Source organism: Colius striatus, chromosome 2, assembly GCF_028858725.1.
Source record: "Colius striatus isolate bColStr4 chromosome 2, bColStr4.1.hap1, whole genome shotgun sequence".
Classification (NCBI taxonomy): Eukaryota; Metazoa; Chordata; class Aves; order Coliiformes; family Coliidae; genus Colius; species Colius striatus.
In genome coordinates this window covers 18,658,742-18,686,669 of record NC_084760.1, presented here as the reverse complement: position 1 = coordinate 18,686,669, position 27,928 = coordinate 18,658,742, and positions in this window count along the sequence as shown.

The following is a 27,928-nucleotide window of genomic DNA, read 5'->3' as shown; positions in this document are numbered from 1 at the left end:
AATTAAAATTGTACAGTTCTGTGATACAGGATCTTTGTTTTCACAATTCTTGTGCATTCCAGTTCTAAAAGTCACTGGATTCATGAGGGCATAGCAGCTCTGGAAAGAGCTTTTCTAGTTCTGTTTGACTATATAACAAGAGACAGTAGATATTATGCATGGTTAATATTTCAAGAGTATTTTTAAAGACTAACAGAAAGTTCAGGAATGTGGCTCTAAGAATCCACCCCAGGTGTCAGGCAATACTCAGATAATAGATGGAGACAAGGAAAAATAAAAAAATTAAAGGAAAGAAATATAAGCATAAGAACATTTCAGATATATGTCTTTTTCCCTGCCCTAGAAAATGTTAGCTCTTTATCTCCAATGGCCATAATAAATTTAGAGAATATGGAGGAAAGTGCAAAATACGGCAACGTCTAGATGTTCATAAGTAGATACTGAAACTTCAGACATAACTGAGGTATCATAACATTTAAATCTTCTGAGGTGACAGTTAAGACAGAAACTATGATTGCTCTTAGGTCCTGAAAGAGTGAGATAAAATTTCTTACCTATTTTTCAATAGAAGATGTGTCTTTGTGGTAAACTCACTCCTCTACATGAGGCCTGAATATTTGTCCTTGGTAATAATGATTCTTATAAATTTTGCATTAAGTCTGTTATAAAAATGTTGTCTGTCTTATAAGAAGTACTAGTGTAGGAGTAGGATCTAGAACTCTCTCAGTGAACAACACTAAATTACAGATTCAGACTTTTTTCATCTTCTTCATCTCATAAATGTTAGGAATTTGGACTGAGCAATAAGTTACCTTGAAAAGCTTTACAATGTCCTTTCTCTGTCTTACTTCTGTTAAGATAGTTTTACACACTGCTGAGAAGCAGTGGGTTCAAAACTCTATATGATGAGGGATGCCCAGGGTTAGGGGCTTCAGCTACTAGACATCTATGAAAAGAAACATAGTCATATTATTTACATTGTAGTGACCATGAATTATAGTGCCAGAATTGAATCAGACCAAATAAATTATTCATATTATAAGCATAGTAAATAAGTAGGTCTTTTCTGGAACATGATATTACTCTTCTGATATCTGAATTGTGAAAAATCTACTTACACTGGGAATTAGGTGTAATTCAACTGATCTGAATGTAACCTTGAACATTAAATTATGCACGCATTACATTGTAGTGGTTTTGCCTGGGCCAGATTTTTTTGGTAGCTGGGGGGCTACAGGAGTGGCTTCTTTAAACAAAAAATGTTTCCAGAATCTTCCCCTGTAGCTGACAGGGTTATGGCCAGTCAATTTTAAGCTGGACCCTGCATCTGACCCAGGCCTGGCCAATTAGTGATAGGGGTGATGCCTCTGTGAATAATATATTTGAGAAGGAGAAGAAGTAGTTGCACAGTTGCAGAACTGCAGCAGCAACAGGGAGGGAGAATGTGAAAACATCTCCACGGACACCAAGGTCAGTGGAGAAAGAGGAGGAGGAGGGTTCTTAGGCACTGAAAAGGCTCTCTTGTGATATGTGGTGAGGACTGTCATGAGGCAGCTATGACCCTGCAGTCCATGGAGGACCACCAGGAAGCAGAAACCCACTCACAGCCCATGAAGGACCCCACGCCAGAGCGGATGGATGCCTGAAGGAGGCTGTGACTCTGTAAGAAGTTCATCCTGGAGCAAGTTCCTGGTAGGACCTCGAAGTCTGTGAGGGGGGTGTCTACATCAGAGAAGGTTTGCTGGCAGGACTTGTGATCCTGTGAGGGACCCAGGCTAGAGCAGTCTGTCCCTGAAGGACTGTTCTCCCAGTGGATGACCCACGCTGGGGCAGGGTGTGAGGAGCTGCCCCCATGGGAGGCCTCATGCAGGAGCAGTTTGTGAGGATCTGTAGCCCATGGGAAGGATCCACGTTGGAGAAATTCATGAGGGACTGCCTCCCATGGGGAGGGACTCCACAGTGTAGCAGTGGGAAGTGTGAGGAGGTCTCCCCCTGAGAAGAAGCAGCTGCAAAGTCCATCTGTAATGAACTGACAACAATCCCCATCCCTCATCCCCTGCCTTGCTGATGGGGAAGGAAAGGGAGTCCTGGGAAGAAACGGGTGGGAGGAGGTGCTTTTAAGATGGTTTTATTTCTCACTTCCCCATTCTTGTTGTTTCTTTAATAAATCAAACCTTTTTCTCCCTAAGTTGAGTCTGTTTTGCCCGTGATGCTAATTGCTGAGTGATCTTTCCTTCCTTATCTCAACTCACAAGCTGTCTGTTATATTTCTCTCTCTCTCTTGTCCAATTTAGGAGGAGGAATGATTTTATGACTGGGTGGATATTGGACTAAATCACTACATATATTTAAAATCAGACTTTCTGATTTCTATCTGATGACATGTTGGAGAGAAAAGTTTAGTTTGGTTTGGATTTTTTGCAGATGCTATAACACAATGATGTCATTTATATTCAGCCTATTTTATTTTACTGCAGTAATAATGTTATTACTGCCTATATATTTTACAAAAATTAGTCACCATCAGATCAGTGTATGAAGAAGAGTAACGTTATGAAAATTCACCTTCAAATATGTATAAAAAGGCAAAAAAAAAATCAGCTAAATTAAGTATGTTTTTTTCTAGAGGCAAGAACATTTTAAGTTTTGTAGACTTTTTAGTATTTAATCCCATGTTTCAGAATGATTAAAATAGTTTTTTCTGTTTAACATCTACTTTTATTATATAATTTTGCAGAATAAAATTATTTTTAGATATATTATAGTTATTCAGTTCTGGAGACAATAAGTACATTTACATTGTTTAATGATATATCTTTTCCATATACCGTAAAATACGAGTACATACTGAAAAATTCAAAATAAACAATAATTTATATATGTATGTTCTAAAAGAACAACAAAATTGTCCAACAAATATATGTTAAGTATTAGTACTATAAAGCTAAAATAATCCTTTTTTCTTTCAAAATACAATATCGTAAATGAAGAACATGAAGTCTTTTCCATGAGATCTTGTTAAGAAATATCTTTGACATTATATTTTTCTTTTTTTGTAAATGGAAGATAATATCTGTATAATTCACAAAAGTAAGCAGTATTTTCTGTTGAAAAGTCCTCGAGTCCTTCAGGATGTTTTACTGAAGAAATGATTGTTACTAAACATAAAAGTTCATTTCTCATTGTAAAATAAATGCTTTACAACAGAATCATCTTCTCAGATGAGGTTTAATTGACTTCATTTTCAACATTAAACCCTTACAATTTACAGCATAATTTGTCTCTGAAATGTCTACGTTTATACTCAGTATAAAAAAGCAGGCACTTCAATAATATTCATCTTGCTTTAAAGTAAATAGCTACCCATGTTACACCTTGAAAGTATGTATTTCTCTCCATTGACCATGAAATGGTCCTAATCTGAGCATCTCAGATATAAATATCTAAACTGAAATAATCTAAAACGTGTCAGTCTTGTCAAATATTAATCAAATGAATGTGCCCATCTGGGATGAATGTCTTATCTATCATTACACCCTACAGAAATTTAGCCAATGCTTAGATGTTTAGACTGAGAATCGTCTTAACTAGACTAGGTTACTGTTTAATATTACACTAGCTGTCCTTTCGACTCTTGATTTCTGTACTAATCAGAACTTCATTTGCTACTAGGAGACAAAGATAGTTTAGATATGAACACCACCATTGTAAATCATCAGAAGAATGTGAGTCAAATCCCACAAATAAATGTTAATGACCCTTTCCCATTTAGTTTAACTAAAATTCTCAGCTTATAAGGTAACCTTTACTTCTCAAATCAGTTGAAAACACAGGATTTCCGAAGTTTCCAGCTTTTTTTTTTTTTAGTATTCACTTATTCTCTTTCACATCATGTCAAACATGACCATTTTCTTTCAAATATGTAATCTATTCACACTCAACTCACCATCTTTCATTTATTATGGATAGTTTACATACTAAATCTGATCAGCAAATTATACCGTTCTCAATACTCCCACTTTTTTAATAAAAATTGCTTTCTTTTCTACCACATTGCCTTACATACCTGAGAGACTGAAAAAATCCAATAAAACCAATAATGTAAGATCAGTTTATTCCCTTTAAAATTTCTCTTCAAAACTCTTTAATGAATTTAAGAAGGTCATACCAAAACTAAGAAGTTAGAAATAATTTGGTTTCTTATGTGACACCAATGACTGTCACAAGTCATTGTTTCTTTGTACTCCTTCGTCTGCTTCTATCAGTTGTTCATTACTGTAAACTGAAAAAAACATCAGTCACCATATTTCTGCAGAATATTTTTATGGCAATAAGAAAGAGAATTAAGCTCCAGTGCAGAAACATGAACAATAACAATCATAATCATCAAAAGGAAACTAAAGCCTAATTAATTTCAGTAACACAGATCTTGTTTCCACACTACAGGTGAAACAGAAAATCTTAGGTATTGAGTCTGAGATTGAAATCAATTGGAGTTGAAAGTCCTTAGCTTTCAACACTCTATAGTCCAGAAGACTAAATCAGTAAATCTTGAAAGGATTTTTATTTTTTCTCCAATATTTTTTTTCTGCTTTGATATCTACTTGTAACTACATTTACCAGAATGTTATTTTTAAGTAATTTAATTTCTCAGAACAAATAATATGAAGACATTTCCTATTGCCTTTGAAATAAGGCTTCACAGACATTGATATTCAAGTTAGGTTTGTAATCCAAAATCAACTGTGGTGCAATCAGCATTTCTAACAATGAAGCCTGTGTTTGGTAATTGGTTTGGACTTAAACAAAAAAGAAGAATTCATTACAATTACATTATTTAATGTGGACATTTTGCTATGTGGAAGCACTACTATAAATTTCAGTTATACCATAACCCTGTAGCAAGAAAGAAGATAATGTATATTCTTGATACTGTAGTCCATCCAGAAGGCTCAATCAGTACAGGTTGAAAGTACAGGTTTCCAAATCATAACTTTAATTAGAAATGGTAATGGATTATGGTAATACAAAACACTCTATTCCTTTAATAATATTTTTAACAACAATAAGAAAGATTTTTCTACTGTAAGTATTAAAATGATTCAATATAGTAAGTTTTGTCTGGTGATGTTAACTTAGAAATAGGTATAAATATGTTTAATTCCTTTTTGTTCCATTACTCAAATCAGAAACGTGTAATACTTTCAGAAAGTATTTTTTGTATATGCTGCACTGTTATTCCATGTATCAGATAGTTTAAACAGGAAAAATTCTTTCTGGGAGAGAGCTTTACTTGCTTTACAGTTTGTTCATGTTAAACATTCAATGCATTATGCAACATATCTCTTCCCAAGGCTGCAATAGATTATGTTTCAGTTATGGAGATAAGAGTTGTGTGTGAGATTCTACAAAGAATTTTCACTGATTCATGTTCTTTTATGTTAATATTCCTTGGGAAAAAAAAAAGGTAAATATCTGGCAATCTATTGTTTACAATAGTCATACTAGAAAGATATGGGAAATGGAAAACTGCATTAATTAGTTAATGGCGTTCCAATCTAGGCATTTTCTTTTCTTGTCTCTACCCCTTTCTCTTCTTCCTTCTCTTATTATCTTCATGTGTATATGACTATTTCCATAGCAGAAGCCTTAGTGGCAACAGTGATACAAGTAATGTGCTGACTTCTGACAGGTACAAAAGGATACACTATGTGCTGCTTTGATGTCAAAAAGCTTTGACACATATTGAGGAGAGTAACAACCCCATTTTCTTTCCTGTCAATTGAATACAGATGAGAAGAAAATATTTATTTTTCTATATTTTTTCATTGATGACTAAAACTTTGGTCATGTAAATATACATGGCAGGCATATAGAGAAATGTATCAAGAGTCAGATCTATAAAACATGATGACAAGAACTCATAATTTCACTTAGAATCATGGAATCATAGAAGCATTGCAGTTGGAAAAGACCTTGAAGATTGTTCATTCCAACCACTAAACTGACACTACCAGGCTCATCACTACATTAACCATATCCCTCAGCAACTCATCTATGTGCCTATTTTGAATATCACCCAGGATGATGACTTCACCATCTCCCTGGGCAGCCCATTCCAGTGTTTAACAACCCACTCACTAAAAAAGTTCTTCCTAATGTCCAATTTAAACCTCCCCTGGAGCAACTTGAACCCATTTCCTCATGTCCTATCATTTATTAGTACAGAGAAGAGATCAAGAGTGATTAAAACTCCTCTCAGTCTCTTCTCTAGGTTAAACAACCCCAGCTACCCCAGTCGCTCTTTATAAAACTTATTCTCCAGATCATCACCTCAATTGCCCAGCTCTGGACACTCCCCAGCATCTCCGTGTCCTTCTTGCAGTGAGTGGCCCATAACTGAACACAGCACTTGAGGTGCAGCTTCACCAGTACTAAGTACAAGAGGACAGTCACTTCCTTGATCCTGTTGGTAACACTGTTCTTGATACAAGCCAGGATGTCATTGGCCTTCTTGACCACACTGCTGGTTCATTTTCAGCCAGATATTGATTAACACACCCAGGCTCTTTTCCTTTGGGCATCTTTCCAGTCAGTCTGTCCCAAGACTGTAGTGCTGCATGGGGTTGCTGTAGCCTAAGTGGAACACCCAGAACTTGGCCTTCTTCAGCCTCATGCAATTGGCTTTGGCCCATCACTCCAGCCTGTCCAGGTCCCTCTGAAGACTCTTCCTGTCCTCAAGTAGATCTATGCACCTGTCCAGCTTGGTATAATCTATGAATTTACTGAGAGTGCACTCAATTGTCTCATCCAGATCATTGATAAAGATGAAAAAATGAGTCCCAGCACTGAGCGTTCGAGACCGCTACGGGTAACCAGCTACCAGATAGATTTAACTCCTTTCACTACAACTCTCTGGGCCCAACCATCCAGCCAGTTTTCCAACCATCGCAGAGTAGTTCCATCCAAGGCATGGGCAGTCAGTTTCTCTAGGAGGGTGCTATGCGAGATTGTGTCAAAGGCCTTGTTGAGAGTCCAGGAAAATCACATCCACGGCCTTTCCCTCATCCACTAAATGGATCATCTTGTCACAGAAGGAGACTTGTGAAAGTGGACCTACCCTTCATAAAGCCATGTTGACTGGGCCTGACACCTTGGTTTCCTTATATGTGCCTCCAGATGACACTCAGGATAATCTATTTCACAAATTTCCCCAGCATCCAGTTTGAGTTGACAGACCTGCAGTTCCCAGGATCCTCCTTCTGGCCCTTCTTGTAGATGAAGGCCCCATTTGCCATCCTATAGTTTACTAGGACCTCCCCCATGGGCCAAGACTGCTGGTAGATGATGGAGAGTAGCTCAGTGAACACTTCCATCATCTCCCTCAGCACCCTCAGATGGATTCCATCTGGCCTCATTGACTTGTGTGCATCAAGGTGGTGCAGCAGGTCACATATCATTTCCCCTTGGACTAAGAGGGCCTCATTCTGTCCTCTGTCACTGTCTTCAGGCTCAGAGGGTCTGATGCCCAGGGAAGAACTGGTTTTCCTATTGAAGACTGAGGCAAAGAAGGCATGAAGTATCTCTGCTTTTTCCTCATTCTTGTTCACTGCTTTTCCCCTTTCATCCATTGAAGGGTGAAGATTCTCTTTAGCCTTCCTTTTGTTGATAATATATTTTTAGAAACTTTTCAAATTGTCTTTTATAGTAGTGGCTTGCTTAACTTCTAGTTGAGCCTTGGCCCTTCTAATTTTCTCCCTACATGACCTCACAATGTCCTTGCAGTTCTCCTGGGCTGCCTGATCTTCTGAAAACTGCAAATTCTCTTTTTCCTCCTGATCTCCTGCAGAAGATCCCTGTTCAGCCAGGATGATATTCTGCCCTACTAGCTCATCTGCTTGTTTATGGGGACAATCTGATTTTCTGCCTTTAAAATTTCCTTCCTGAATAATTTCCAGCCTTCCTGGACTCCCTTGCCCTTCAGATCTGCCTCCCAGGGACACTGGCAACCAATTTCCTAAAAAAGTCAAAGTCTGCCTTCCACATCTGGCCAATGTGACCTCCATCTATAATCTAAGGTGGCGGTTCTGCTAGTCTCCCTCTTTGCTTCTTTAAGGATTGAGAACTCAATCATTTAATGATTCCTATACTTTAGGTGGCCTCCAACCATCACATCCCTCACCAAACCTTTTTTGTTTGTAATCAGATTCAGCAAGTCACCTTCCCTCACCGGCTTTCTCACCAACTGCATGAAGAAGTTATCTTCTCTGCTGTATTATAATCACATGAACTGTTGTACAGTTCCAGGAAAGTTAAAGACATATAAGGTTGCCTTTTATGTCAGTCATGGGCTTACATTGACATATAGTTGAAATTGGACCATAAAAGTCTCTGTTCTGAAATGAAGTAACAATATCAGGCAATTACTCTAAATTAACATGAAAATAAGAAATATCATAGGAAATAGTATTTTTTTAAATGTAACTAATGTCAAAATGTTTATCATCAATCTGATTATTTTTTATAACACATGAATGTATTTTAAATACACAATGCTAACATATAATAGAATTAAACTACATGATACAAAGAAATTACATTAAAAAAGTCAAAGATAAAATCAAATAAATATTATTTATTTACATTTTCAGATAATTAAAATTACTCTAGAAAACCAACACAGTTCAATATGTGATTTTCAGATATTTTGTTTTAAAAAGAAACATACTTACTGAGAAAAACTATTTTTTTCCTACCAGTTTTGTACATAGCCTGTTGATTTGGCTGAATGCACCAGAACAGGGAAATATCTAAAGCTTCTGAAGAGCAGGACAATTTCAATATGCAAAAATTTAGTGTCAGAGAACAACTCCATGAGGAAATTATTCTGAATGTGCTTCTGCCCTGGAGAGACAGTTGTTATATACAAAAGCAACATCAGAAGCAAGAAGAGAAGAAAAAGGACAGAAAGTAGCAGATGACACTCGCCCACAGGGTTACCTGAAGCAGACAGAAGCAAGAGCAGCACTCGTGGGACTGCTTGTTTGCTCTGAGTGAATAATTTACAGATATTGAAAAATTGTAACTTCTAAAGTAGAACATTTTGATTTTCTTGTAAGAGCAAAACAAGAGCAGAAGGTAGAGAAAGTGAACTTTCGGATGTTAACACTTGAAAGAGAGCATCTGACAGTTCTATAGGCCAGTTTTGACAATAAAAGATGTCAAAACTTTTATTCTTCAATTTGCAGTTACTTGATATAAAGACCAATTCCTGGCATCAGTTGAAGTCAGGAAAAAAACTACAGTTCACTTAACACCAGTAAAAATCTATCACCTGATTTCTGGAATTTGTAGGCCATTAGTGATTCAATTTTCTTCTACTACTTCTCATTAGAAACAGTGGAAAGCAGAGATGGTGTGTATATTCACTGGGTTTTGGTGGATTGTTGAAAGTACTCAGTTATTTCCTCAAGCTACATCTTCTTATTTCTCAAAATGTAGCTGCAAAACTAGAGACAATAAACCAAAAAAGGCTAAGCATTCATGTCCTAAAGGGAGCTGCCAGAATATTTCAGTTGTCCATTTTCCTTACACTTAGATTTTTTTATATTTCCGAGATATTTATTTGCTTATCTTTCCAGATTTTTTTTTTTTAATCTGTACTGTTTTGTCCTTAAAATATGCATGTCAAACCACTCTTTTTCCTCTTTCTTTGTAATTAATTTCCTCTCCAGCTATTTCATATATTGGTTAGAAGGACTTTTCTTTTATGTTGGAAAGAATTACCAAGATTCAATAAAAACAATCACTTTTTTTTCTATAAACTAAACATTAGAAGTAATTTCTCTTACTAATATTTGACTATGCTATCCAAACATCATATTTATAGCACTACTTTCTATTACATTTAATGAATATTTATGTTTGTCACAAATACTGTTTATTATGTAATCTAATTTATTATTGTTAGACCCCAGTGTAAGAAAAGGATGAGAGAAGAGATGAGGGGAGATGAGAGGACAGCAGTGAATGTCATCTACCTTGACTTAAGCAAGGCTTTTGAGACCATCTCCCATTACATTCTCATAGACAAGCTCAGGCACTGTGGGTTGGATGAGTGGACGATGAGGTGGATCAAGAGGCGGCTGAATGAAAGACCCCAGAGGGTGGTGATCATCGGACCCAAGTCAATTTGGAGGCCTGTGGCCACTTGAGTTCCACAGGGATGGATTCTGGCACCAGTCTTATTCAATATCTTCATCAACGACCTGGATGAGGGGACAGAGTGTACCCTCAGCAAGTTGGCTGATGACACCAAACTGGGAGGACTGTCTGATTGCCCAGAAGGCTGTGCTGCCATTCAGTGGGATCTTGACCAGCTTGAGAGCTGGGCAGAGAGGGACCTCATGAGGTTCAACAAGGACAAGTGCAGAGTCCTGCACCTGGGAAGGAACAATATCATGCACTAGTACAGGCTGGGGATTGACCTGCTGGAGAGCAGCTCTGCAGAGAGAAACCTGGGAGTCCTGGTTGATAATAAGCAACCATGAGCCAGCAATGTGCCCTCATGGCCAAGAAGGTCAATGGCATCCTGGGATGCATCAAAAAGAGTGTGTCCAGCAGGTCAAAGGAGGCTCTTCTCTGTCTTTGCCCCAGTGAGTCCTCATCTAGATTACTATATCCAGTTTTGGGTGTCCCAATTTAAGAGAGACAGGGAAGTTTTGGAGAGAAGGAGTCCATCAGTGGGCTACCAAGATGATTAGCGAATGGGAGCATCTTTCATATGAGGAATGGTTGAGAGACTTGAGACTATTCAATCTGGGAGGTCTTACCAGTGCTTAATTAAATATGTAATACTTAGATAAATAAATACCTAAAGGGTGTGTGTCAAGAGGATGGGGCCTGTCTTTTTTCTGTAGTGCCCAGTGACAGGCAAGAGATAATGAGCACAAACTGGAACACAGGAAGTTCCACTTGAACATGGGGGTGAGAGAGTACTGGCTCACAGGCTACCCAGAGAAGGTATGGAGTCTCTTTCTCTGTAAGAATGCAAAACCCATCAAGTTTCAGTGCAACTTGATCTAAATAAGCAGGTGATTGGATTAGATGATCTCTAACGATCTCTTCCAACCCTGACCATTCTGTAATTCTGTGATTTTGTGAATTATATTTTGACTAAAAAATCTGTCTTTGTATAAATATCATGGTTTAACCTCACCTGGAAACCAAGTATCATGCAGATGCTTACTCTATTCCATTAAGTTGGGATGGAAGAAAGAATAGGAAGGGTAAAAGTGAGAAAACGCATAGGTTGAGACAAGGATAGTTTAATAGGGAAAGCAAAAGCTATTCATGCAAGCAAAGCAAAACAAGGAATTCATTCACTGTTTCCCATCAGCTGGGAGATGTTCAGCCATCTCCAGGACAGCAGGGCTCTATCATAGGTAATGGTTACAAAGGACAAATATTTTGAAGTCCAGAGGATTTTGGCCCAGAATAATCTTCTGTCATCTAATGGAAAGAACAAGAGAACAAAGGTATTTGAGAGGCACGGCTCATCTATTGTACAGGTCATAAAAATGCACAGATTTAATGATTAGTGGTGTAATGCTTTACTTGGACTACTGAGGCATAATCAAACAATAAGAAAGGAAAGTCAATTGTAACTATAATTATATTAGAACAGAATTATTAGGACAGGATTTAGCTTTAAAACTGTGTGGTGATAACTGTTCAGACCCTGGGAAAGAAACTGAGCAATTTACTCTGCTGGACTGACTTTATCTATTCACATTAAAACATTGACTCTCACTTTGACTGATATATTACAAGAAAGTATGAAAATCCTGTTTCTTGTCAAGATGACATATTTGATCTCAGGTGTGATATATCTGTCTAAAAAATAACTATTGTCATATTCCCTGTCCCTCAGTCTCTCACTTATCCTGATAATTATGACACAGGGCTGAAAAGAGATATGTATCCTTCTGGACTGGTAACTCAGAGCCAGGAGGAGTATCTCAAGCCACCTCAACTACCCCTACCTGCCTATCAAATCAGACTGAACTATACTGAAAAACCTCTCCTTTGCTTGTGATCATATTTCAATGTGGATGCTTAACTTATTTTAATGTTTGCTAACCTGAAACATTCAAGTAAATTCCTGACTGATATTGAATTAATGAGAATGTTGCCATTATAATGTCTGATGTAAAAAACACTGTTAATCTGTACAGTTTATTCATAAGTTTGTGATAGAGTGTACAAAGTTATAATGCTCCAGCAATACAAATAAAAAACAAAACTACTCTGACTTTATGTGTAAAATGAGGAATTATGTGCTAACTTTTATCATTGAGAAATGAGAATGGCAGATGAAGATGTCAACTCACTTCTTAGTACCAAAAAAAAAGCAAAGCAAATATTGAAGTAGTAACAGAAACAAAGAAATTATTACAAAAATTAATACAAAAAAACGTTGTTATTCCACTGTAGAAATTATGAAACTCTTCTCTCTTGCCCTAGCACAGAGGGAAGAGGTAAGGAAGTGGAGAGATTGTGAAAAAAAGAAGTGTGGGAAGGGGAGATCCTAGGCATCCCAGATGGGGAACTGAGAGGACGAAGGAAGAACAAATTACTAGCCCTACTCTCCTCATGGTTACTTCTGCTGCAGAGCAGTGCTAGGGTGGATGGACCTTAGTATGACTGAGCAGAAATCTCATATCCGTTCTTAAAAGACTTGATAAAAATGGAACTAATTTCAAAATAATATGGAAAAAACCAAGGTCATATGTTTGCCATTTGTGTTCTAGACATTTCAGATCATAGCAAACTGTAATTACTTCTTCCCAACATCCACCTGCTTTATTCCTGATTTCTGCTCCTTTCCTCGTTTCCACAGTCTCTCATGAAAACCAAAAGATAAATGTGCAGTTCTTCTTTTCAGGGTATTGCCAGTTTTTCATTGACAGAAATTTTCAATAACAAAACAAAGAGAGATGAATTTCCAAATAATTTTGGTACAATTTCTTTCAGGAAATGTTTTTATTTGCAGTCTTTTTAGGTACCTGCTAGTGAAACTTGGAGTTGTTTTAAATTTATTTTCCCATAAACATTATTTTAGGGGTAAAAAAAGTGAGACGGTATTTTAGAAAAGTACTTATTCCCAATAAAAGATATCACTCATAAATCCATTTATTTGCCTATAAGAATAGGTACTTTATTTCTGGCATTTGAGAAGTGTTGTAACTTAAACACAGAAAACATTTTCAAGCAAGTCTTGTAATTTTTGTCAGCTGGCATAAAACTGAATTGAAATTGTAAATTTGAAAACTTCCAGTAAACAACATTTTCACTATAAATGAAAAAAACCTGTCTAAAAATTAATCTTTTTGTCTTCTGGATTTTCTTGTGTTTCTAAAAATCATTAGCATTAAAAGAAAGATTTTAACCTAAAGAAGTTGCAAAGTCATGGCAATAGCCACTTTTTAAAAATCCTAACAGATTGCTTTTAGTTTTCCTCATGCAGATGTGAAAAATAAATATGCTGCAACTGCAAACTGAGTCCTCATGGCATGGCATGCCAGTGACTTTGGAGAAACTATTAACATCTCTGTAGTAATAGTGAAATGTTTATGTTGAAACCTTTGTTATCTCTGCCATCATTAATGTTGTAAAGCTTTTTCTACATTATACAGTCTTTTAATTTGACTTCTGTTAAAAGCATCAAATAATCAGGGAAAGTACAAACATCTACCCCTCCCCCTAATAAAACCTTTCATCGTGTGTTTTTGAAGTTGCAAATTAAATTAAGTAATATTATATTTGTAAAATACTAATTCCTTGGAGATCAAATGACATTTGTCCTTCTAATACTAGACAAGATACTTTTAAAACTGCTTATGGCTATGTCTTACTAACTATGTTAATAATATTTTCTACTGAGAAGAGCTAGAAATCCAAATAAACATCACTGGTAAAACATGGAAGTAAAAATACAATTGACAAGGATATTTTGTAGCTATGTCTGTGTACAAATAATGTTAATACCGGATATAAAAATAATGCTTAAGGGATATTAGAAAAAAGGGCAAGCATCCATATTTTGTAGCATAACTTTCAAAACCTTTTTATAGGCAAAAGGAAAGACATCACATATTTAGAATTAAGAATTCATTAGACCAATTAATGTTTTAACAGTTGAATAGTCCAAATTGTCTAATTACAAAGAGAAGTCTAATTAATATTAGAATTAAAAATGTTAAACAGAAAATCATTCAAACCTGCTACCATGTACCCCTTTTCTTTCGTTTAATGTTCAGACTGCCAATATGCTTCTGAGTCCTAAAGTCAACACTTCCTAAAGAAAAAAAGAGGGTGTTTATATCCTAAGATCTTCATTTTGGGAGTGTGATATTCCTGGGAGGCAATTTCTTCTTTCTTGGCTGTGAGCCCGTTTTTCTGTTTGTTGAGGTTTTTTTTTTTGTTTTTTGTTTTTTTTATCAGAGCCTATTTCCTTCTCCTGGGCTACCAACCGTGGCTTGGCAGTATCCTCCAATAGGGTGTCATCCTCCAGAGCTGAATGAAAACCAGGAGAGGCAGCAGTCACTGGGCCTCAATGCAGGAGTTAGAACAAGCAAACCCAGCTCAGGCCAAGGTGAGGCCGACTTTCTGCACTGATGGGTCTACCCAGAGCCTTTATTGTTTTCATAGTAACAGTGAAAGTCATATTTAACAGGCTACGGTAAGTGCATTACTGTAGTGCAAAACTTTGCATATTTTTATGCAAAGACTGAATAATGGAAAGATATTTTTAATCTTGTAAACAGTAATGAAAAATTGTGAATTTGTTAGGAATAATGGGTAAAATTTTTAAAAGAAAGATAAAGGTAAATAATAAGTCTTTAAGAAAAAGGTTTCTGGGACTAAGGAGAAAAGCTCTTGAAAACTCAGAGCTTTGGGCTTTCAAATTTTGAGACATTACTACCATAATGGGGGTTGGACTAGATGATCTCTAAAAGTCTCTTCCAACCCTACTAGTCTATGATTCTATGACAATATTAAATACAAAATACTCACATGCCTGTGGATATTCATGAACATGAATAATATCACTCCCCCTCCTCAACTGGACAGGATAGAAAAACAGAAAAAAATGAGAGGGTTGTGAATCCAAATAAGGACAGAGAGAACACTCAGCAATTAACGTCACAGGCAAAACACACTCAACTTGGGTAGAAAAGGGTTTTATTTATTAATGAACAATCTGAACAGGGCAGGGAGATGAGAAATAAATCTTGAAACACCTCCTCACACCCCACTCTCCTCCAGGACTCTCCTTCCTTCCCTTGAAGTGGGGGATGGGTGTAGCGGTCAGTTCATTACAGATGGACTTTCCTGCTGCTTCCTCTCAGGCCTCCTCACACTTCCCACTGCTACACTGTGAGGTCTCTCCCATGGGAGACAGTCCCTCACAAATTTCTCCAACATGGGTCCTTCTCATGTGCCACAGTTCTTCATGAACTGCTCCAGGATGGGGCCTCCCACGGGGGCAGCTCCTCACAGTCTGCCCCAGTGTGGGTCACCCACCAGGAGAACAGTCCTTCAGGAACAGACTGCTCCAGCCCGAGTCCCTCACAGGATCAGAAGTCCTGACAGAAAACCTGCTCTGGCCTAGGCTCCTCTCTCCCCAAGGCCTCCCAGGTCCTGCCAGGGACTTACTCCAATATGGGCTTCCCAAGGAGTCACAGCCTCCTTCAGGCATCCACTCACTCTGGTGTGGGGTCCTCCATGGGCTGCGAGTGTATCTCTGCTTCCCAGTGGCCTCCATGGACTGCAGAGGAACAATCTGCCTCACCATGGTCTTCACCACAGGCCACAGGGGAATTTTTCTTTCAAGGCCTAAGCACCCTCCTCCCCTTCCTTCTCCACTGACCTTGATCTCTGTAGAGATGTTTTCACATTCTCCCTTCCTGTTGCTGCTGCAGTTTAAGAACTGTGCAGCAACTTTTTCCACTTCTCAAACATGTTATTCACAGAAGTGTTACCTCAGTCACTAATTGGCCAGGCCTGGGTCAGCTGCATAATCCATCTTAGAATTGACTGGCATTAGCCCTATCAGGTACAAGAGAAGCTTCTGGCAGATCTTTGTTTAAAGAAGCCACCCACGTAGCCCCTTCTGCTACCAAAACTCTGGCCCAGGCAAAACTACTACACAAGGTGAAACCTCTACATGCTGTAATAATATCAACTGTAATAAAAATCAAATATCAGCAATGATGATATTGTTATCAATCACATTGTTATTGTCTTGACACAGAAGAGGATCACACAATTAATAATGATATTCTTGAGTTTGTAAGAAGAATCTAAGATGAATATCATACATATATATCTAGGTTTTTAATATCTCTCTGTAGGAATGTTTTTCAAAATGAGTTAGAAAAATAATTCAGCCTCCTGGATTTTAAAAAGGTGGAATAATTTATTCAGGTGATTTTTAGTCTTTAAAGGCACATTAGATGTTACCAGAATTCCATTTGAAAGTCTGATTTCATTGGATTCATATTCCTACTTTCACATGAAAAGCCTTTCAAGTATTCTGAATTCTCATTTTGTTAATCCTTATTAAATTACTATGATGTTGGTTACTGCCCTTTATATTGAAGCTGAATTAGTAAAATTAACATTTACAGCAACCACTAAATTTTATTATAAATGAGTATACTTTGCAGAGACCAATTTCAAATCAAACTGTCTTTTCCGTATTTAGTATTTACTAATTGACATTTTATAAAACAAATATTAGTAAAATAAATAGTTCTGGTCAATTTAATTTCATTAATTATGAACTGCATTATGATGCCTTTCTCCCTTCAAAAAAGCAAGAGAGATAAATAACAGGACTTGCAATTCTTCCTAGTTGCTGGGGAGAGGAATCCCTCAATCCATTACAATCTATTACACAAAAAGTTCCACTCAAACATAAGAAAAAACTATTTCACTGTGAGGGTGAACAGGCTGCCCAGAGGAGTTGTGGAGTCTCCCTCCTTGGAGGTCTTCAAGACCTGCCTGAATATTTTCCTATGTGACCTGGTCTAGGTTGACCGGCTTCTGCAGGGGGGTTGGACTAGATGATCTCTAAAGGACCCTTCCAATCCCTACCATTCTATGATTCTATGAATCTATGATTCTATGATTCTATGATTCTATGATAGGCAGCAGACATGAGCAGGGAGTGTTGTCCTCTATGTCAGTGATCAGCTGGAATGCATGGAGCTCAGTCTGGGAATGAATGAGGAGCCAACTGAAAGATCATGAGTCAGGTTTAAAGTGAAAGCAGAGACATGGGGCATTATAGTGGAGATGTGCTACAGGCTACCCAACCAGTAAGACTGAGTGTATGAGGTCATCTATAGATAGACAGGACCAACCTCACTTTCACAAGATTTAGTCTTCATGGGAGACTTCAACCACCACAATATCTGTTGGAGGGACATATAGCATGACATAAGTAATCCATGAGGTTCTTGGAATATGTTAATGATAACTTCCTTCTCAAAGTGATAGAGGAGCGAACAGGGACAGATGTGATGTTGGACTTTGTTCTCATCAACAAGAAAGGGATGATGGGAAATGTGAAGCTCTAGAGCAGTCATGACTGCAGTGATCAGGAAGTGATGGAGTTTGCGATCTTTAGGGCAGTGAGAAGGATGCACAGCAAGCTCACTACCCTGGACCTCAGGAGAATAGACTTTGGCCTCTTCAAGGATCTGCTTGGTAGAGTACCAAGGGATAAAGCTCTGGAGGAAAGAAGGGCCCAAGAAAGATGGTTAATATTCAAGGGTCACCTCCTCCAAAATCACGAGTGATGCATCTCAACGAAAAGGAAGTCAGGTAAAACATGCCAGGAGGACTGCAGGGATGAACAAGGAGATCCTGGAAAAACTTAAAAAGAAAAAAAAAAAGAATCCCACAGAAGGTGGAAGCGAGAATAGGCAGTCTGGGAGGAACACAAATTGTTCGAGCATACAGGGATCAGGTTAGGAAAGCTAAAGCCATGATAGAGTTAAATCTGTTTGGGGAAGTTAAGGAGTCTCCAACATAAGCAGGATATGGAGCTGTTAGAATGAGGGCCACAAAGAAGGTCAGAGGGCTGAAACACCTTTTCTGTGAAGATAGGCTGAAGAAGTTGAGGTTTTTCAGTCTGGAGAAAAAAAGACTCTGAGAAGACCTTAGAGCAGCCTTCCAGTACCTAAAGGGGCTGACAAGAAACCCAGTGAAAGAGTTTTCACATGGACTTGTAGGGATAGGACAAGGAGTAATGGCTTTATACTGAAAGATGGAAGATTTAGATTAGATATCAGGAAGAAATTCTTCATTGAGAGGGTGGTGAGGCACTGAAACAGGTTGTTCAGAGTAGCTGCAGATGCAACATCAGTGGAATTGTTCAATGTGAGGTTGGATGGGGCTTTGAGCAACCTGGCCTAGTGGAAGGTGGCCCTGACCATGGCAGAAAGTTTGAACTAGGAAATATTTAAGATCTCTTCCAACATTAACCATTCTATAATTCTATCTAAAGAAAAGATGTAATAATGGAGATACCTAATCGTCATGATGACTTAACCTTTCACAGATTTTTGTAATTATTTCTATTAAAAAAAAAAGTATTGCTTCATTTCCATTTTGTTTAACCTGCAATTTCTTTCATGAAGATATTATCATTTTGAAACTATATTTAGAAATATCATCCAGAAGCCAAACAATTTCTTTTGAAGTTGTTGGCTTTAAGCTTTCCGCTCACCATTCATACAAATTTAAAATTTAAAAAAAAAATCATCTTATGAAAAATTATTCTGTTAATAATTTACAGATATAAAGACATTACATTGCGAGTAGCTTGAAAGTACATTATGAAAATATTTTTCAGACAAAGTGCTATGAAAGCACTTGTCTAATAGCCACCCCCAAATGCTAGTCTTCTCAGTTGCTGGCAACTGGTCAGTTAGTCATACAGGCCTCAGAGCCACACCTCTGCACTTGCTGGTACAGATTGTCATGCACATACATGTAGAACAGTCTGGTGCTACTCATCCCCTAAGGCCAATCCCTTCCATGGTCTCACCCTTGGAGACACTCCCTTCCACCACCTCTTTCCCTCTTCCAGGCTACATCATCTGCTTTGCAGCTTGTCCAGATAGATCTTCACTAGTGTTTATGTGATCACATGCACACACATGCACACTTGTTCTAGGTGCTGCTCTATAGCCAATGGACTTGTCTGACCCATTGCTCCAGTTGATGTCCCTCAGACCTTCATATACACACAAGCACACAAAAGAGAGACACTCTAGTTAAAAAAAAACAAAGTTAGAAATGAAGTTTAATAAGAAGACAGGACAGACTGTACTGATGGGCATGGAGTTCAACCAAGCAACCAAGCAACCAAGCAATCTCTGTTGATATGTGACAGAATCCTTTTATCTCTTACCCTTCTATTTTCCCATATTTGTTCCTCTCTAAATTTAGATTCCTCTCTTTCTCTTTAGTTCCTTCTGTACATATTCCATAATACGTCTTGTGCAATCCCAAAATATTTTCCTTCTGATTCTCATGTTATGTCCCGTACTCCATTGCACTTAGATCTGCTTTGCTTGAAAGGTACTCTAGCACTGAGCTATCGTGGTGAGTGCTACAACTGGACACTGGGGCTGAGGGACTCCTGGGACACTTCAGGGATAGGTCCAGACAGTCTGTCTTTTTCTTCAAGTCTTTAATTTGACTTCCCACAGGTCTTTAGTCTCTTTTACCTTCTGGGCTTGTGGAGATGGCTCATGGGATGGGTCTGGAAGGAGCTGAGGCAAGGTATTTGGTATTCCCTTACCTTTGGTTTCCTCTGTGTGCTCCTTTGTAAGTTCAGATTAGCTTTTTGTCACATAATTTTATAGAAAACATGGGAGTCGTGAAAATATGATCTTACTTTCTCAATAGAAGTTTTACCACAACTTAAGTGAAATAAATTTGTTCCTCTATACTGTATGTCTGAGATGAAAGTGTGTGTAATATACATTTTTTAATGGAAAGAAAAAATTTTTGGCCTATGCAATTATCCTTTATATCTATAATTATTTTTGCACTCCAAAGAACAAAAAATCAAACTCAAACAGAAGTGTAATATTGAAATTGATTCATTTTCAATTTGGGGGAATGATTTATTGCAAAAACTAAATGGCTATTAAAGGATGGTTCATTTAAACTCAGAGTAGTATGCTGTTAAGACATTTAATAGCTACTTATATAAAAATTTGTAGAGGATATTTTGAGAGATTTATGAGTAACTTCCTTTTTTTTATGTTCACTCACATATCTCATAAAGAGAATTATTTTCTTTCCAGTAAGAAAGAGTACTAAATGATACATAGAGAAAAGAAATTGTGGTAGTGTGATCTAAGTTTATTTGCAGATTATTAATGAATTTATTTCTGACTGGCTATTGTTTGGTTATTTTCCTTCTCACAGACAACTTTCCTGCAAGTTAATGCATAATGCTAGACGTTAGGAAATTGTAAGATATGAAGAAATGCAACAGGTGGCCTTGCAGGACAAGAGTGAGAAAGATATGGTCTATTTAATCATCTTGCTTGCTTGTTCCTTGTATGATGATATACGCTAGGTGGCCAGGAATTAATTTTCTAGCCTTTAGTCAGAGGACACAGGTAATTAGAATTGAATTGCTACAGTACTCTTCAATGTGAATAAAAAGTACAGTATGAAGGCATTGGAGTCTCTCTCATGAGTTCATGTAACTGTCACTATCAACAACTGACATGGGCAACTTTAACTCTTTAATGTGTGTATCTGTAAATCAGCACCACAGAGAAAGTTGATGCTTTTTTTCTTCTTTTTTCTTTTTTTTTTTATGGTTGGATTATTAACCTATTTCTAGCTTTCTAGGATAAAGAAGTACTGATTTACAAAACTTTCTGATGCATGCCTAGTACTAGACAATCCAATAAAACCCCTTCACAGCAGGTACTCTTTGAGGCTTAAGGATTAAGATTTGCCATCTGACCCTGCAGACAAATAATATGGCATAACTCACAACCACGTGACACTTTTTTTCCTCAAAGCAAACAGTTTTAATGACTTTTAATAATTTCAAGCTCTGTTCAGTCTTTATTTTGGGAGGATGCCTCCAACCTGAGTCAAAATCATCCCTGCTGCTGGCCTAGAAATTAAATGGTATAGACAATCCCATGCCAGCATGTGGGCACATTTTCTGGTTTTAATATATTGCACTAATATCAACCTTGTGAATTAAATAAAAATTTGGTGATCATACTTGTATCAGAATGAATCAATGTTACTGAGATGATCTATGACATATTCTTCTGGTAGATGTGTCATATCGATTTTCATGTTAGCATCATAGTCTAGGATGGTGTTTCTAAACAGAATATTACACAAGCATAAATTGTAATTTAAACAGTTGTTTAAAATGAACTCATTAAAGAGAAAATACTATCTTTCTCTAATGTGTTCAAACAATATTAGTTTCACACAGATCTTCATGAGCCTCCCATGTTCATATTTTGAGAAAAAGACTATTCACACAATCTTCTGAACTAAAATGTTCTTTTGAATAGTCTTTCTAATTTCTAACCATCAGAATGCAAGCAGAACTGTGCCTTTTGTGTTAGTTTTCTAATGTTTAAGGCATTTTTAACAGTCTTAATAGTTTTCAATGTACTCCTTCTGTCTACTTCCCTTGTGCTTCCTAGCTATGTTCAGATACAAAATCTACAGGAAAAGCTATATTTCAATTTCCTGTTCTTGCAGCTGATTTTAGTTTTTTGAACTCCTGTATTCCATATATGGTGCTATGGATTTCAACAGCAGTTAAATCAAGACCAAAATATGCACCAGAATGGTTAAATCCTTTGGTTTCTGAGGTCTACCTAAGTTTTATTTAAATTCTGTATCAGGAAATTATAGCCTAGCTGTTTTGATTGATAATAAAAACATATTTATAAAATACATAGTAGATTAATATTTTGGGAAACAATTTTCTTGTATCATCATTTGCTTATTTGCCTATGCCTCAGACTGTAAGCTTTCAAGTGTTGCAAATGCATACAATGTAAAAGTTTTGTCTATTTGCAGTCAGACATTGTCATACTGAAGGATGAAATGTTTACTTCCACTCATTAATTACAAAAGATTTATTTTTATTTTTCAAAAATGGAGAAAAATATATCTTGCTATGAACTCATTTTATAACTATAATTATGCCAAATTACATAATTATGACTATAAATAACTTCAATCATTTTCTGACAGCTTGCAATTATGTAATTGCAGTCTGAACTTACGTGATTGCAACACATGAAGCTGTGTAATTTTGAACAAGTTTTGCCTCTTTATAGGATTCACTTATAACCCTTGTCATTGCTTTTCAAGGGAGATATTTTACAACATTTTAAATGCATAAGCCATGACAGAAAGTACTTTCTTGTACTGCATGGCTTTGATCTTAATATTGTAGCAAGACTGAATGGAGTTTTCATCTACATCAAGTTCACCAAAATTAATAGAAAGCAGAAGACTTCCTCCTTTCCTTTTTCTTTTTCTTTCTTAGGTTACATTTCCAGATGTCATGATGTCAGCTTGTACATAAGATATATTTTTTTATCAGTTAACAGTCTTACCATGTTTAATCCTGAACTGCATGCAGTTTATGTTACTTTCAATAGCCAAGTAAAGATTAAAATTAGTCACTTCAGAGTTTACAAATTGTCTAGTCTGTAAACTTGCAGAAACCATATGCTAATACTTCAGAGAAAACTGCAAAGAATAAGATTGTTCAGAGTTTTGCAAGAAGCTCACAAAACTTTATAGAGTACAAATGGAATTTCCTTTAATAACCCTAACAAATGAAACTAGATTTTGCTCTAAGAACACGAAGACCAATTCATTCACATTTCATATGTTGTTGTTACATTCAGATATAATCTTAGGTAAAGTATATATATTCTTTCCTTATGTAAAAAAATGTGCCCTCAAAAGCAACACGATATCTATCCTGAAGAGATTCTAACTGAATGTCTGTCCATTCTACTGGACAGAAAAAATCTCTGGCATAGGAGTCATGGTGGTATTTGAATGAGTTGGAGTGCATATCATCACAAATTCAGGAAAAAGTAGTTACAACAAATAATATTTACTGAGATTTTAGAATTGCTAAGGCAAATCTTTTATTAAAAGCTGTTTCAAATTATTGAAAGTACACATTTTATATGAAGGTATCCAAGATCTCCAAGGTTATAGCTTTAAAAGTGTTCATCAAATTGTTGTGGTTTAAAGACAGCTGGCAACAAAGCACCATGCAGCTACTTTCCTCCAGAGACCTCCACCTTCTATAGGATGGTGGAGGCCTCATAAAAAGAAAACAACAAAAAACCATGAGGGAAGAAAATAAGGACAATTTAATCTACTACCAAGAAGAGACAAAAAGGAAAACCAGAGCAGTATGATGAGAAAAATACCACCAGTCCTTTAAGGCCTTCTTACTCTACTCCTTCTCTCTTCCTGGGCTCAGGGCCCTACTCCCAATATCTATACCTCTTTCATCTCCCAGTAGTGCAGGGGGACAGAGAACAAGGGTTGTGGTCAGTCCTTTACAAACAGTGTCTACTACTTCATCCGTCTCAGAGGAGGAGAAATCCTCATATTTTTCCTCTACTCCAACATAGGGTCCCTCTCATGGGATATGATCCTTAATGAACCTCTATAGCATGTGTTCTCCGAAGGGCTGCAGCTCCTCATAATCTCCTCCAGTGTGGGTCTCCTCTGTAATCAGCACAGCTTCAGGTACATTCTGCTCCTAAGCTGCCTCTCCACTGAGTCATGGCCCCTCTAGGCATGGCCACTCCCTCTGCTGTGTAAGATAAAGAGCTGGGACTGGACTCCAACAGAGAAGTCCAGTCAGCAAGTTAGGAGAGAACAGTCCTGGAGATTGGACTTGAGACAGAGCCAGAGACAACACTGGAGGCAGGTACCTCATATCATGGACAGTGAGTGATTATCTGTCTGAGCTGGAATGGGCCTCTGAGAGGGGACTGTGAGGGAAGGACAGTTAGGGTCTCTAAGGACTAGTAGTATTCTTAAGGTCCTGGCGTTGTCCTTTCTGCACTTGGACATGTCTTCTAGGAAGGTTTGCTCAGTGGCCTGTTATTCCTTGGAACCTCCTTTTTGGCTGAAGTTGGGTGCATTATTTTCCTTTTTTGAGTGCTCAATTATTTCTTCAGATCATCATGATCTATCCAGGGCAACAGGAAAGTGGCTAAAAGGCACTATTCATATCTCTCAGTACCTTGGATGCATTTTATCTGATTCCATGGATTTATGTAAAATCAGTTCCCTTAAATTTTTCCCAACTCAGTCTTTCTTAACAATGGACACTTTTTACTTCTCCTGATTCTGTCACTAAGTCAGGGACATGGGAAACGTGAGACCAATAAAGACTGAAATAAAGATCACAGGGAATATCTCAATCTTTTCATTTTATTGCTTAGTACCTTGACCTATTGAGGTGTGGACCCAGTTTTCTTAGCATTCCTTTTGCTGTCCAAGTACCTGTAGAATGCTTTCTTATCGTCCTTCACATCTCTTGCCAATTTCAAGTCCAGCTGAGCTTTGATTTTCCCAGTATCACTGCACTAGATATTGCACTATACCTTGCCTGTGCAATGTTTATGTATGCTTCCTGGACAGCTTGTCCCTCCTACACTCTTTACAATTTCTCTTTTGTATCTGAGATCTCTAATGATCTCAAATCTCTGAAACAATCTTAGCATCTTTGTTAAGACTGTCTTGCTCATACAAGCCAGCATTCTGCCATGTCTGTTCAACTTCCACACCTGCATGTACTTTTTTTGTGCTCTGAAAATGCTGTAATTAAAATTCAGAAAATCTGATTTTCTGAAGAGCCAATTTTCACTTCAGAGAAGTCTAATATGGTATCCTACTTGATAGTTTCTTGAAGGATAAATCTGCTCTCCTGAAACTCTTGAGTTATAATTCTGCTTTCTTCTTCTTTTTTTTTTTTTTTTTTTTTTTTTTTGCAAGGGGACAATTTGCATCATCTTGGTCTTCAACACAGGCTGGAGGAGAATCTATGCTTCAGTGTCTGAAGCACCTCCTCCCCCTCCTTCTTCACTAACTTTGGTGTCTGCAGAGCTTTTACTCTCACATACCTTCACTCCTTTCTCTGGCTGCAACTGCTCTTACAAAGTACCTTTCTGTCCTTAAATACGTTTTCACACAGTCACTACCAGTGTCACTAATTGACTCAGTTTTGGGCAGCGATGGGTTCCTCTTGGAGCTAGCTAGAACTGATTCTGTCCAACCTGATCAGAAGGTACCTGAAGGTATCTTCTGATACCTTCTTACAAAAGCCATCTCTGCAATGCTTCATGCTACCAAAACCTTGCTATACAAACCCAATACATCCTCCTAGAACATTGCTTCCCAGTTTTGTCCACTTTACAATCAGCTGTGGTCATGTTTCCCTGATATCTCAGAATGTTATGAAGCCTACTTTGTCATATGATCCCTGTGTCTTCTTCCTTAAAACCAGTCACATGGTCAACATTGTGCATGGAACATCCACTGGACAGCCAGGTGCTCACTATCTGTGTATGTCTATTCCCACATGAACCTGTTCTCTCTCTAGTAGGATTTAGGATGACATCCCATGTTCTTCACCCTAGTCCTCTAAGTCTTGTAGTCAATCTTGATAAGTCTAGGGTCTTTCTTGGCAATATCATTGATACCTATATTGATGAGCAGGAAGGGATGACAGTCCAAAGACTGGATGTGCCTCAGATATCTTTTTTGTTTTTTGTAACATTTTGGATTTAACCAAAAAAACCAATCACCTTCAGAAAACATTACATACAGTCAGTAGATGGGTGTTTTAATCTCCCATAGTATTCAATCACAGTAATCCATAGTTTTCTCTTGGTTTTAAGACATGGATCAGGATCAAGTGTCCTAAATTCACTATTCTTCTTCACTACTCTTTATCATAACTTAGAATTTAAAGTAAAGTCCTAGTCAAGGACTACTTCTCCATTTTGTTACATGTAAAAACAAGTAGGAAAAAAATCTATTCCTGCTACAAACATGCATTCAAACATGTAAAAGAGAAAAGAATAAAGTATACAAAAGGAAGGCAAATATAAACACTGATAGGACAAAGAGGTTTAAAATCCTTGGAGCCTACTTTAAAACTTCAATTACATAACCTATTTGATGGTTAATGAATATATTTTATATTGTGTGATTTAATAAATAAATCAATATTCACATTATTCAAGCTTTTATGAGGACAATTTTTAAAGCATATAACAGAAACAAAGGGTTTTTTCAACAATACTTTAAGTATGTCGATAAATAAAAAAAATTAAGTGATTTTAAAAAAAAAGTTATCTTTATTTAGTCTTGGGGTTATTTTTTCTATAAGTTGGGTGCAAAGGAGAAACAATTTTCAAAGGTTTGTATGTGGTGGGATTTTTTTTACATTTTTTCCATTAAAAATTATGGTCTAATGCACTGAATTTGTAACAAATAACCTGAATACCCATGTCACTCAACCATTTTCACTGTGGACCTATATGACCTCTCTGGAATAGGGACAAAAAAAAACTGAAATGAAAAAATCTCCACTCACTCTTCCACTGGGAGCAGGAAGTAATTTTTTTTTGGATGGAACCAGGCTTCATCACTCTCTCCTTGTCTTTCTTTGTTGCTCTATGTTTTTAGTACTTAAATCTAGAAAACAAAAGGCTCAAATCTATAAAGACTGTAGTTCAAAGGAAACAACAGAAATAAATGGAAAACATAACTAGTCCTATTTTTCTAATATTTTTCTGACCATCCAGTTGAACATAAGAAGTGATGCCAGTTTCAGAAGTAGGGACCAAATCTTGCATTGGTCATAGAATCATAGAATGGCAGGGGTTGGAAAGGACCTTTAGAGATCATCTAGTCAAACTCCCCTGCAGAAGCAGGTTCACCTAGATCAGGTCGCATAGGAACATGTCCAGGCAGGTCTTGAAGACCTCCAAGGAAGGAGACTCCACAAGCCTTCTAGGCAGCCTGTTCCACTGCTCCCTCACCCTCCCAGTGAAAAAGTTTTTTCTTATGTTTAAGTGGAACTTTTTGTGTTCCAGCTTCATCCCATTACCCCTTGTCCTGTTGCTAGCTAATATAGAAAAAACGGATGTCTCAACATCCTGACACCCACCCTTTAGATATTTATAAATGTAAATAAGATTATCCCTCAATGTACTCCTCTCCAGACTAAACAGCCCCAGTTAATGCAGCCTTTCCTCATATGAAAGATGTTCCATTCCCCTGATCATCTTGGTGGCCCTGAGCTGGACTCTCTCCAGCACTTCCCTGGTCATGTCATAAAATTACTTTATTCCTTTTCTTGCAAAGGAAAAAGTTTATAGAAGGAAATCACAGTCCTTGTATTGTGAGACAATATTGCAGAGTCTGGAGAGTCCTTCACACCATACATTTTATAATATCTATCAATTAAATAATGCATATACTATGCATCACCTTATATCTTTCAGCTATGTGCATGTGGTACATACCTACTCAAAATATTAATCTTTCTCACTTGTGACAGTCATGCTTCATCAAATTTTTATGCTTTCTTTAATTTCCATTTTAACACATTTTATTTTATGGCCATTTAGGCAGAGGTACTTAGAAGCCTACATATGCCTAGAGATAGTAGTAGAAAAGAATCATAACAGCATAATATATTACTGTGCTTCAAGATTAATGTGTTATAGATACAGAACTATTATCTCACCTCTTAACAATTCCATTCTCACCTGCTCACAGAATACAG